Source organism: Myotis myotis, unplaced genomic scaffold (assembly GCF_014108235.1).
Source record: "Myotis myotis isolate mMyoMyo1 unplaced genomic scaffold, mMyoMyo1.p scaffold_m19_p_1, whole genome shotgun sequence".
NCBI lineage: Eukaryota > Metazoa > Chordata > Mammalia > Chiroptera > Vespertilionidae > Myotis > Myotis myotis.
In genome coordinates, this window is record NW_023416313.1 from 91,915,877 (window position 1) to 91,929,997 (window position 14,121).

A 14,121-nucleotide genomic window follows, 5' to 3' on the forward strand; every position below is an offset into this window, starting at 1 on the left:
ATCCCCTATTAAAACACCACAGATATGTGGGCAAAAGGTATATTATGGTATTACTTACAATACTACATAAAAAAGAGACTGTATGTTCCATACCAAGGGAACAGTAGAATAAATCTTGATGAAACCACATGAATGCAATGTGATGACTCCTTTAAAATCATGCTTTAATTATAGCTTTAATGACATGAGAAATGATTGCAAGTTTGTGTTAAGTAAAATATAGCACATTGTGGATGTGATATACAAAATTATCTTTACCTTTTTAATTTAAAAAACAAGTCTCCAAAATGCTATGACTCATATCTCTGAAAGAGAAAGTTACAAATGGACTTATAACTCTTGTCTTAATTTTTTGTATTTTCAAAAAACACTTGTTTATATGAATACTTACTAATTTTATAATCACAAAGAATTTATCTTACATTCCTGAGAAAAGTGATAGCTTACTTTTTGTAATCCTCAAAAGGGAGATTTAAGAACAAGGAGAATGCCGGCCAACATGGAGAGGGGAGAGGGAGTGAATGGAAGATTGAGAAACAGGTGGCATTAGGATATTAAGGACTCATTTCACTTGCCTCCCTGGTAGGAGGGCAGCACTGGGCCCAGCCAGTCACTGTTCTCCAGGATCAGAAAAAAAAAGAAAAGACAACATTATTAAAGACATTGCCTAATGAACACAAGCCCTTTCAATAGAAACAGATTAATATATGGACTTTGAGATATTAGCTCGATGGCTTTGTGAGGCAGAGAAATCAGAAAAATTAGTCGCCATTTAAAGTTTTATTCTGCTTAGCTCAATGCACATAGATTATGAATGTTCCAAATAATGTTTAATAAGCTCTAAATGGTTCTCTGTATTTCATAGGTTTCATTTGGTCATTTTTAAATGTCTACTAATGGCTGACTTTATACATAGAAAGACATATACCATGGAGTGGATATATTTGGCATGGAGAAAGGGAACATTACTTGGTAAAGTGATATTAGCAGGAAAATAGCACCAGGATGAGGAGGTATTTCAAACAGATGTTATTATTTGAAAGAAAGCTTAGAGGTGTCACTTTCAGGTGTAAGAAGTCCTTCTTTGAGCTCATTTCTTTTCAAGACCTTGGGTAGGGTATGGGCAATCCAGAGAGAAATGTCTGGAAGAAGAATGGTCTGAGAAGAGGCGAGAAAACTAGAATGGCTGACTAGGGATATCTGAAAATATGCATATGATGCCTAAGATTTTGCTATCGAATCACAGAAGTCTAAATAACAATTATACCAGTTACTTTACCAGTCCTGTGGATCTCATCTGGCTGTGTGAAATGAGAAATGGTTCTCAGGGTCTGAAATATGGTGACTGGGAAAAGAAAGATTATGAAAATTGGGGAAATAATTAAATATTTATCAATGGACAGACCTGTGAAGCTAATGAGATTAAGTAATCAAAGATTATAAGTAATGAGTAAAAAAATACATGGAGAAAGTTGTAGAAGACACAGAGTTCTATCATAAATGTCAAAAGGCCTGACAGCTTAGTAAGGATTGGTGCCATCCAAGGATGAATCCTGAAAGCCTTCTCCCTGTTGTCCTCACATTGCCTCAAGCCACGGCCCACACTGTGGAGGACATGGAAACCATAAAATTGGTCATTTTGGCCAGGTAGTTTAATCTCTAGACTTTGAACTTGTAAATGTTCCTGTGTTGCTCTCCAACTTTCTTATCTCTTTGTGGTGGATCTTGTTTATCTGCCTGTACTTGAAATCGTCAATGATTAACTGCTAGGAGCTAAATGTCTAATCCGTTTGGCAGTTTCCCAAAACAGATACTTTCCCTCAACAGCCAATATTTCTGCTGGGATTTTTTTTTTTTTTCAGAGAAACTTTTCTTTCAAATTGTAAGAATGGTCCCTTTGGAAAGTGCACTTTTATTTTATTTATAATTTCTTTAGCTCAAAGAAGTGCTGTCTGTGTTGTTGCTTCAGGGTAACGCATAACAGCCTCTCCACAGTGCCTGGGTGCAATTATCAGTCCCCTTGGAGGCTGACTGAGGAGCCAGTGTGCAGCCAGGTAAAGAGGGAGCCACCAGAAGGTGCTTTCCCCAGGGGAAAAAAAGACAATTCAGACACCGTGAGACGGGGGAAAACAACTATCCTTCATATGCCTGGCAACCCCAGGGAACTGGAGCTTTAGCAACCACAGTACACTAAATAGGAACTGTATGATGGGTTCTCTGGGAAGAGATCTCAATACGTTTGTAAGCATATGGCAGAATCAGAGACCCAAATAGAGGTATTAAGCCGTTTTCTACGTCTATGTCCATACTCAGACAGCAGGAACAACCTCTTCCCAGCGACTCCCAGATTACAGCAAATGTTCCTGGTAGCACACCTTCAAACTAAGATGACCCCAAGGCAACGGAAAAGGCAGAAACCGGGATTAGTTCCAAACAAAATCAACATAAATAAGCTCAGAAAGAAATTCTATTTAAATGAAGGCTTCAGAGGCATAGAATTCCTTAAATAAAAAGTAAAGAGTATAAGAGAAAAACTGAAAAATGCAGAACTAGCTCAGATTTTCTAGCAGAGCCTAAATGGGGATTCTTACTCCAGTGATTTATGATCACTGTGCTCTCCAGACAGGGGGGTATGGGAAAGAATGGGTCTGGGGATGGGAAGCTAAGCAAGAATCCAGTCTTAACAGGAGCCCAGCTTCATATGGTTCCCATGGGACACCCTGGAGCACAAGTTGCACCTTGAGTTGAAGGGGCCGCTCTGTGCCCATTGGTCATCTGCCAGGGTCTATTAGTAGGCTACATAAGGACCCCAGGGTGAGGAGGGAAGATTCTCCAGAAAGGGGCAGCTGTGAGTTGTTAGCAGCTACAAGGTGGGTGTGCTGGCTGGTAAAGATGATCTGCGTGAGGCACCAATGGCACCTACTGTACAAAACAAGTATTGTAAGTACAGCATCAGGCCAGGACCTGCTTCATCGAGCAAGAGCTTGGCTAGGCGGAGCAGTGACTGGACATGATAGGATCTCTCTCTCTCTCTCTGTCTCTGTCTCTCTCTCCTTCCCTCTCCCTTCCCTCTCCCTTTTTCTCTTTTGAAATGCAGAAGATAAAGCAATAGTAATATTCCACATTAATGAATCAGATCAATATGGGCCAGATGCCTACTAGCTCTTCCAAGCTTCATTAACATAGAGCAAGTTACTCACTGTCTCTAAACCTCAGTTTCTTGTTTATAAATTAATAATCGGTATAAATAAATTTATTATTAGAGATAATAATACTACTTTAGTTTGGGGGTAAATATTAAACAAGATTTTGTATTTTAAAGAACTTAGTCCAGTACCTGGCATACAGTAAATGTTCCATAATTAGGAGTTAATTATTATTAATTTGGAAGGCAATTCTCCAGCAATATGTATTTGATTGGAAATGTAAAACAATGCCACATAATGGGAAATCCCATAACTATACCAGCACCTAGCATTGATCTGATTTTACAGCTGAAGAAACAGAAAGCACATTAGGAAAAGGCTCTGAACCACTACCACTAGCGGTAGGGCCTTCTGCACATCTCACTTCCTTCGCTCACAAGTTCCAACAACTCCTAGGGGGCAGATTTGTCAACTTTTCCAGAGGATTGGATGACATCCATATTTCATGCTGGAAAGTATTCCTTAGTGTTTTACCCATCCATCCTGGAATGAAAGAATCATCAAATCAGTAAGGGAACATCACATATTCAACGGCTTCCCAAAGGTTTAAATGCTGATTTGTCTGTGTTGCTGGCAGAGGCAGGCTCATTGCTGACCCTAAGGCACTTGGGCTTAGCACATGACTGGAGAGATTCATACCTTTTAGTCTGAAAACTGGGATCCATAATCCAAAAGCAGCAAGAGGCGCAGGAGACAACCCAAATAACCTCTACTTCGTCTTCCAACTCAGAAATTGGCTAACAGCAGTGAAAAAAACTAAAATGTGAACATGCATTGCTCTGCAATGTGCCATTGACGTCACAGCACAGTCATTAGGAAAAAGTGAGATGGGTCATAGTTTTCAAATAACTAGTTCAAAAGCAAAAATAATTTTTAAAAAATCTTTGAATTACATGATAGTAAAAAACAATTCACCTGCTTTTTCCCCTCTACTGAATTTTTTTTTGGCTATCATGTAGCCATTCCTATAGTCAAAGCACAGATTAGTTCACAGAGGTTAGTAATGTTTTTTAAGTCCCAATTTTCCTTGGTAATCTATTCCTAAACTTTACAGTGTTCTCCTCCAGGAATTTATTCTGCATATTGGACCCAGACAATCTCTCTCAAAATTGTCTCTTATTTTGTCCACAGATAAAATAAAGAACATTACATTACTAAATACAATGAACAGAATGTCTTTGCCTATGTGAAATATTGATCTCTCAATTTTTTCCATATAATTTAAATAATCATGAATTCCTAATATTTTCATTTCCTCCTTATACATTATTATTAATACATAGATGATGTTCATTATTTCCAAAGTTTTAAATAGTTCAGAGATTGTGTGATCTGGGATTGGTGCTCTATTTTCAAGTTCTTGGTCATTGGTCAAAGATCCTCCACAGAGAGCCTGATCCAGGGCCACCTGGGAGTCAGTCACCCAGGATGTCTGGGAGGCCCCAGTCTCCTCTGAGCATAGTGGTTAAGACAGTGGGAGTGAAGACAGACAGATCTGGGTTCAAATTCCAGGTATGTCATTTACTGGTTATTCATACTTGGGAAGTAATTAACACCTCTGTATTCATGAAACAGTGTTAATAATTGTACTTATTTCATAAAATTTTTATAAAGATGGAACGAAACAAAACTCTGAAATAACAGACACTTCAACAATAATATTAGTGATTGTTAGAATAAACTTTAGTTTTATTATCATTACATACTCTTCTGCCACTTCTGAGTTCTAGTGATGAATGAGACAATATAACATTTTGAGTTCACAGATATTTCTTCCTCATTGTTAATTTTCCCTTTTGAATGTGTTGCTATAATAAATGTCATTGACATCGCTGGACCAAAAAATATATCTTGTCTCCCTTGAGTCATTCAAAGAATCTCTGGCCTGGTCACCTCTAGTCTGGAGCACACTAGTTACTGAGTAGCACACTCAAGGCTTTAGGATGTACAGGAGAAAAAGTAAATCTTCCCAGAAGCCACTCTTCTAATAGCCACATGATTAATATCTGGCTCAAGTTCTAAAAGAAATTCGTTCACATGAAATTCAACAGAGCAAGTATTCTTTAGATTTAGAATAATAGAATCCTCCAACATTATGGTGGGAAATCTTAGAGGCCATCTCCCCCTGATGCATACATAAATTCTCTTTACAGGATCCTTGCAAAGTCATCATTCAGTTGAATCAACTTCGGGCAGCTAGACTTGGTAGAAATTTCTTCCATATTTTTAACTAAAATATTCTTCGTTATGATAATGCCTATTCTGCCCTTAACATCCCTATATCTCTGAAGGAGAGTCAAATCCCTCTGCAATGGGACAGATCTTTCCTATTAGAAACAGCCATCTAATCCCTCCTACATCCTCCCCCGCCCCCATCCTTTAGACCTTCATTTTCTTCAAAGAAAATATCCCCAATTCTTTCATTAAAATGAAAAAAAAAATTACCTCACACAAAGTAATCAATGTACCATTGTAAGTAAAGAAAGGATTATTAAAATCTAATTACATAGACACACACAGTTTAACCCTACCCCAGCCACCATTTTGTACCCAAGAGTCTATAGTGGTTTTCCGAAACAAATCCTTTTGTTTTCTTACCCAGCAGGACTGAAAGAGAATTCAGATATTTGGTGCCAAAAATATACAAGGATGCACTGAATCTTACAATTCTATGGGTAACTTCATATGTATTGTGTTTCATATAGAACAGTCATGTTCATGGGTATGCCCAGAGTTCCCAGAATCAGTGGAAGTCGCCAAACTATGTTCAAAGATTTCACATTCTAACCTCCTTTTCCCCAACCCTATCCTATATAATAAAAGCATAATATGCAAATAGACCAAATGGCTGAACAGCATAACAACCATCCGGGACCATGCTATGATACCCACTGGTGCCAGGCCAGCCAAGGCGGGTGCGATGCGATTGGTCGGGGGCCCGGCCATAGCTCCATGATCACTCGGCAGAGGGAGGCCCAGGCCACCAACCAGCAGGCTGCGACAGGTGGGCGGGGCCTCCCTCTGTGAGGGAAGCCATGCTGGCAGCAAGGGAAAGGAAGGCCTACTCTTGCACAAATTTCGTGCATCAGGCCTCTAGTTTAAAGAATATAACCACATAGGTGACTTAGGGAGCCATTATGGTTTTCTACAGTTACAGAGACATTTTAGCTTGCACCTTCCCTAGCCTGAAAAATGTTTCTGGTTTTAGGGGTGAAATTATTCTGTGAAAAGAATTTACTGAGGTTTCTATTTTAAATATTTTGACACTAATAAGCATGTATAAGAAACAGTTAAAAGTAAAGAGGAAGCCCTGGCCCACTAGTTCAGTTGGTTAGAGCATCATCCGGATATGACAAAGTTGTGGGTTCAATCCCTGGTCAGGTCAGGGCACATATAAGAAGCAACCAGTAAATGCATGAATAAGAGAAACGACAAGTCTCTCTCTCTCTCTCTCCTCCTCCTCCTCCTCTCTCTCTAATATCAATTTTAAAAATGTAAAAAGGATACTACTATAGCCATAGAGGACATTGGTAACAAGACACAAAGAATTACTACAGAGTAAAGTGTTTCTAAGTAGTGGGGTTAGGTTTCTTACTTAGTATTCAACTTAAGATATTTTCGAGGAACAGTAAATAAACTGGGAAGATCTAGATGGCTTGTATGGTCACTATCCTAGTGTCCTGAAGGAGCAGAGCATGTAACTCATACATTGTGGGATAGTGCCCAGCAGCAGACATTTTGGATATGTCTCTGCTTAAAGATACACTGATGTGCTTTTTTCCCAAAATGTTATGCTATGTAGAATATCTTCTTAAATGCCAAGGCTATTTTGATTTCGGTATTTAGGAGAGGTGACAGGTAATTGTATACTTAACTTTCTCACAGGATTGCTTAATCTAAGAAAATTCTAACATCTGAAGCATTACCCTCAGGTAACTTTTTAAATTCAAAGACATATATTATTCCTCATATAGAATTATATCAGATCTTAAGGTAAATTTTCAGCCAGACTTTGACTATTGGTATTCTTCTCCTCCTACTGCTTTTATAAATAAGGAAACTTTTAGACAACAAATGAATTTCTAAGTCTATACTATGCAAAAAAGGAAGAATTGATAAAAATACAGTTGTGGCTTCTTTTATAGTTCATACTACTTCTCTGGTTAAAAAATATTGTGAGCCTGATATTCACTTAAAATTCCTTGAAATTATTCCATTAAAAAAGTATACACATAGTTGTGAGTGAGGCATCCTTATAAGATTAATTGCATTATCTAGATGTTGGGATGTTTGATGTCATTTTATTCACTCTATTTTTGACATGGAGTATTAGAAAAGGAAAATGGAATCTCAGTACAATGAGATTGAGAGTGTTATTATTTTATCAACCTTATACCGTATTCCCACCCTCCTTACCTATGAGGGATATATTCCAAGACCCTCAGTGGATGCCTGAAACTGTAGAGAGTACCAACTTTTTAAATACTATGTGTTTTTCCTATACATACATGTATATTTAAAATAAAATTTAATTGATAAATTAGGCAGTTTCACAGATAGATGTGTTCCTACTACAGAGTTTAGCAACTTCAACCTACAATTTTTTTCTTTCATTATTACGAATGTTTACCTTTTCACTTAAAGGAAGCATTTTAGGGCTTCTCTTTGGCATATCCAAATTGCCAGCCGGCATCACTGCGCTTGTGCTTTGAGGTCATTATTAAATAAAACAAGGGTGACTTGAACACAGGCACTATAATACCATGACACTATATCTGATAACCAAAAGGGCTACTCAGTGACTAATGGTTGGGGAGTGTCTGCAATGTGGATACACTAGACAAAGGGATGATTTACATCTGGTGGAGGTGGGGCTACACGTGAAGAAGCGAGATTTCATCCTGCTGCTCAGAATGGCTTGCAATTTAAAACTTATGACTTGTTATTTCTAAAATGTTCCATTTAATATTTTCAGTCCTTGGTTGACTATGGGAAACTGAAACTGTGGAAAGCAAATAAGGAGACACTCACGTACATGATATGTTTTTAAAAATACGTTTTTATTGATTTCAGAGAGAGGAAGAGAGATACAAACATCAATGATGAGAGAGAACCATTGATTGACTGCCTCCTGCATGATCCCTACTGGGGATCAAGCCCAAAACCCGGCATGCACTCTGACTTAGAATCAAACCTCAACTTCCTGGTTCATGATTGACCCTCAACCACTGTGCCACACTGGCCAGGCCAACATGATATTTCTTAAAGAACTTAGCAGAGTTTATCGTGAGTCTGTCCTAAGCACCATATGGTACATATTTTCAAATAATGAAATACCTGCAGAAACCCTATATGGCTTAGTTTGCCTGGCTACAAAGCCTCTTAGTTACTTATAGGTTTGCTAGGAATTTTAGTCTTCCTAATGTGATCTACAAGGTGTAACCAATTGTCACATTCATCACAAAGAACAATAGCAGACTTATATGTTGTTAAAACCAAGGAGACTTCTTAGTAAACCTTACCTACAGGTCGATAAGTAGAGTCAAGATACAGCCAACGTTCTGTTCATCTGACCAAAGCAAGGAGCTAAACTGGGTAATTCTCAAACCTATTCAAACCTATTTTACTGAAAGGGTCATATTTCAGCTGCTTATTTTTGTCTTCATTCTACTTGGTGCTGAAAAGACTCTTCTTAATCCTAAGGCATAGTTTTCATCCTATCTTAGATACTTGCCCAATTGATGCAGAGAAAAACCATGAAGTAATGAAGAAAAAATGCTGATAGGATATAAATACTTAGAATGATGTAGTTCTTTCCTAAGGCAATGCGAGTTTCTCTGCTTTTCCAAAGTAGAATCAGAAAAAAAATTGCTAAATGTTTAATCCAGTGTTGCCAACTAATAAAAATGACAGGATCATTCTTGATGAGGAGATTAGATTTTTTTTTAATCTTTTCACAAAATCTCTGCTTAGTACAAAGCTCTGTTCTGTGTTCCTCCCTGAGTTGCCCAGAGGCAACATGGGAAATTTTTGGTTACATGAAGTTTGTACACAAGCTATGACTGAGAATATTCAGTGATTAATTGGCTGCTGCAAATTGGAAAAAGTAGTTTGGGCTCTGGATTTATTTTGGGTTTGACTATTCTCTGAAGTTTTTAATGCTTTTTTGTTGTTGTTGTTTTTGTTGTTTGTTTGTTTCTTTGTTTTTAGCATTCAGTGACACTGTGTGAATTTAGAGGTTTAGTTCAGCTCAAAATTTACCTGATTTTTATTTTAAAGCCATTTTTTGTTAAAGGTCTTTCTGGTTTTAAAGCCCAAATGGCCTCCTCAGCCATCCCTGTGTTTTCAGTAAATGGACCCAAATTCAAACTATTTAATATAAGCAATTTAAAATAATTTGTAATTCTTTCCCAACAGCCAAGCAAAAGTCTCACAGACTATATCATTTTCTCAATAAAACTAGAGGCCCAGTGCACAAAAATTTGTGCACTCTGGGGGCATGGGGGGAGGGGCCCTCAGCCCGGCCTGTGCCCTCTTGCAGTCTGTGACCCCTCTAGAGATGTCCACCTGCTGGCTTAGGGCCGCTCCCCGGGGGATCAGGCCTAAGCTGGCAGTCAGACATCCTTCTGGCAGCCCGGGAGCCCTCGGGGGATGTCCACTTGCCAGTGGGGAGCAGGCCTAAGCTGCAGTCGGACATCCTTAGCGCTGCTGAGGAGGCAGGAGAGGCTCCCACCACCACCGCTGTGCTGGCAGCCATCAGCCTGGCTTGTGGCTGAGCAGAGCTCCCCCTGTGGGAGCTCACTGACCACCAGGGGGCAGCTCCTGCATTGAGCGTCTGCCCCCTGGTGGTCAGTGTGTGTCATAGTGACCAGTCATTCCCAGTCATTTTGCTGTTAGGGTCAATTTTCATATTATCCTTTTACTATATAGGATAGAGGCCTGGTGCATGGGTGGGGGCCAGCTGGTTTGCCCTGAAGGGTGTCCTGGATCAGGGTGGGGGTCCCACTGGGGTGCCTGGCCAGCCTGGGTGAGGGGCTGAGGGTTTTTTTTCAGACTGGCCACACCCCCTTCAGAGTGGAGGTCTCCACTGGGGTGCCTGGCCAGCCTGGGTGAGGGGCTGAGGGCTGTTTTCAGACTGGCTACACCCCCTTCAGGGTGGGGGTCCCCACTGGGGTGCCTGGCCAGCCTGGGTGAGGGACTGAGGGCCGTTTTCAGGCTGGCCACGCCCCCCAGTGACCCAAGCTCCCAGCCTCTCCTTTTTTTCTTTTCTCTTTTTTTTTTTGGAAGCAGGTATCTGGGATTTATTTATCTTCTATAATTGAAACTTTGTAGCCTTAAGCATAGCCCAGGGCCGGCCAGGGCAGGCAGGAAGCTTGGCTTCCTCCATCACCAAGGGCAACCCAAGCCTCCTGCTCGCTCCAGCTCCGCAGCCGCCACCATCTTAGTTGGGTTAATTTGCATACTCACTCCTGATGGGCTGATGGGTGTAGCAGAGTGATGGAGTGATGGTTAATTTGCATGTTTCTCTTTTATTAGTGTAGATTGTCCAATGTTAGATACATATAAGGTAAGTACAGAGCCATATTTGCTGGTTCTCCCAAATGGTCAACAACAAAAATGTGCAGTAGCTTTGCAGATGCTGAGGACTATGGGTGTGTGGGGGTTGGGTGGTGGGAGGGGGGTAGACTTGCCTCTCCCTGGCCCTGTCACTGCTGCTGCTGCACCTGCATGCCTGGCCACTGGGGGTTGTCTTACAAACTGAACTTGACCGCGCACCTGCCTGCCACCTCCTTCTGCCCCACTGGGAGCATCCACCCGCCTTCCACCCGTATAGCAATGTCCTCACAGTATCGCCAGCTTCTGAGTGCCTACCTGCCACCATCTCTAGGCTACACACTGGGAACAGCCAGGTGTCCTAGAGCAAATATCCCGAGCTGCTGGCCATCCTGGAAGAGTTGAGGAAAGAGATCCTACCCACGTTCACGGCAGCAAGAGGCACCATCCATGCTAGAGGAGAACAGATCGCCAGATCCCAGCTGCCTCTCAGCCGAGAAGGCTTTCCATCTCTTCCATGAAGTTCCAGTTCATCTCCCCTGTTTAGATGAAACTTGTTTTCAAAATGGAAACAGTTTGGTTTCTCTCCCCTTCCTCCTCCCTGGTTCATTAGGTCCTGAACCTACAGTCACTAAGATGGAGAAGAGACTTTGCAATTGAGTAGGGTTTACATATTAGTTAGGTAGGTGTTTTTTTTAAAAGCATTGATTTAAAAGATGAACAACAGAGTTACCTATCTTATAGCAAACTGCAGTTTGCCTCCAACATACCAGTGTTTCTCTTTTGAATAAATTGATATGACTCGAATTGTTCTTTGCTTGTCATTATAAAATAATACAACTTTTAAGGGTTTTGTTTTTAGTGCATACTGACTGCAGCTTGCTTTACTAGTAGCCATTTGCCATACAGTATAATTCTGCTTAATGGTTTTTGCTTAAGCATTTACATTACTGTTAGTGTTTTGAAATGTAATGTAAACATTATAAATACTACAGAAGAAAGAGCAACTTACCAAACCTCACCTAACAAGGACCCCTGAAAATTTCCCCCAAGACTGTATGTAGATTTCAATTCTGCCTTTCCTGTAAGTTGATCCAGACATCTGGAAAAAAAAAATGACTAACACTGTTTGCATGTTTGTATGTATTTATTGCTTGATGCAATAAAGTTTATTTTCATTACCAATTTTTAAAAAGACAAATGCATGTATACAGACTATAATCGATTAAAAAGAGATACAGATTATCTGAAAACTAAAAAATGTACTTAGGAGAAGAGTTAAAGATATTAAGATATAGAAACAACATGCCATAATGACTAAATATTCATCTGAGAATGTTTCACAAAGCTTTACTTATATGGAATTGGCATGGACTGTCACAGAATGTTAGATGGCATCTTATAGGCATATCTCTTATCCCATGGGTAAATCTAATTTACCATGTTGCTAACCTCTGCTAAAATAACGTCAGAGAAAGCAATACCATTGAGCAACGCATTCTATTTTTGAACAGGCACATTAGTGCTTCCATATATTGAGCTGAATCCTATCTGTAATTGCCAAACTTCTCTTCTACATGACTACCATTCGCCTCTTGGATGGTAATTCTCAAAGACCCCTTCCAGATGTATCTTCATGGAGCCACACATCCCTAATTAGTTCTTGCATTTGTTCATTCATTTATTAAACATTTATTGAGTATCTAGTATATACTAGGCACTGGGGACATAAAAAGAGGGGAGGGGGCATAGTTTCTGCCCTCAAGGAACTAATGACTTTTAGGTGGAGATAAACACAGAAGATATTTAGTATAGAGTATGTACTTCCATAAAGGTTGGCCAGACTTTGGGAGAGCCTAGAACAGGGAAATGTTATCTTGGTTTCAGGTTAGGATGTGACCAGAGGAACCCACTGGAAAAGAAGACACTTGAGCTGAGTTTTGATGATCAAGTTGGAGTTAGCAGGTTGGACTAACAATAAAAACAGTGATTACATTTGCCATGTGCCAGGCACTGATCTACATTTCTTACAGATATAATCTTATTAATCCTTAGTAATTTAGTAGAGCATGATCTTTCCCTCATTTTAGATGAGAAATTGGAGACTTAGAAATAAATGCCTGACACAAGGTCACACACCGAGTAGCAGAGCTCTACCTAAGAGAGTTTCCAGCCAAGAAAATAGTATATAAGGTCTTAGGAAGGGAAATAGCCAGACCTGCTTGAGCCATGCTGGTGGGACTGGGTACCGGAAGCAAAACCAGATGAGCGGAAGTGGGAGTTGCTGATGTTACATAAGTAACCACAGCCAAGCAATGCAGAATTGCTAAATTTTGGATTTAACTCCAAAGCTATGAAAACTCTCAAAGGATCCTACACAGGGCAGGAAAAACTTGAGTATAATCATGTAGGCCTTAGTTTATTTTTTATTTTATTTGAAACCTGGTGTTGCCAAGTTGCATGACTTGAATACCACCAATGAAAATCTAACATTCCTTACGCTAATGAAACACCTTTTGTGGTGGAGATTTCAGTAATAGTATTTGAAGCGTTGATCCCTCTGAAGTGTGGATCCCTAATTAGTATTTCAAATGCTAACTAACCACCTTTAGAATGTCCATGTATGCTTAGGGTTCAAATGCCTCCTCACTACTCTCAGGATGTAGGTGATACCAAAATAGTTTAAAGTAAATCAATACAGATAACATGTAACTCCTAGAAAGGGCTTGCTACTGAAAACAAGAGAGAAAAGTGTCCCTTTGTGTATGTTTGAGGTCATCGTCACAAGGACAAGTGGAGACACGCTCTGAGTGATGTGGCCCCAGTCATTTCCTTTTCCTGGACGGGTGTGCAGATGATGAGTGAGGAATGTGTGAGCCTCTGTTCCTCTTTGTCTGGAAACCCTTGTGACACACTCTGAAGCTACAAACAGGCCCATTATCCTTCATGCCTTTTCCATAGCTGGGTGTTGCTGACGTGGAGAAGTCACGGCACAGACAGGCTGACACATCTGAGAGATGAGAGCATACCTGAAACAAAGGCCTGATCGCATCATGCTTCCACCTGGCCGGCCTTCAGGCAGATTGCATATCCCCTGGGCTCTTCTTTGGGAAGGGGGCTTATTCCAGACCCAAGACAAAGCCCTGGCACCCCTGTGACAAGCTGACCAGGCAGGGATACGAGTGCTCCCGATGAGCAAGATCTGAACAAGATCCTGTCTGAATTCTTGTAAGTGTGGCATCCTAACTTGACACAGCACACTGCAGGGATGACACAGAACAGCATGGGACCTTTGGACTTACAGAATCCCATAAAAGTTCAGGCCCCAATTCCCGGGGGAGTGGGGGGGTGGCGAAGAGAG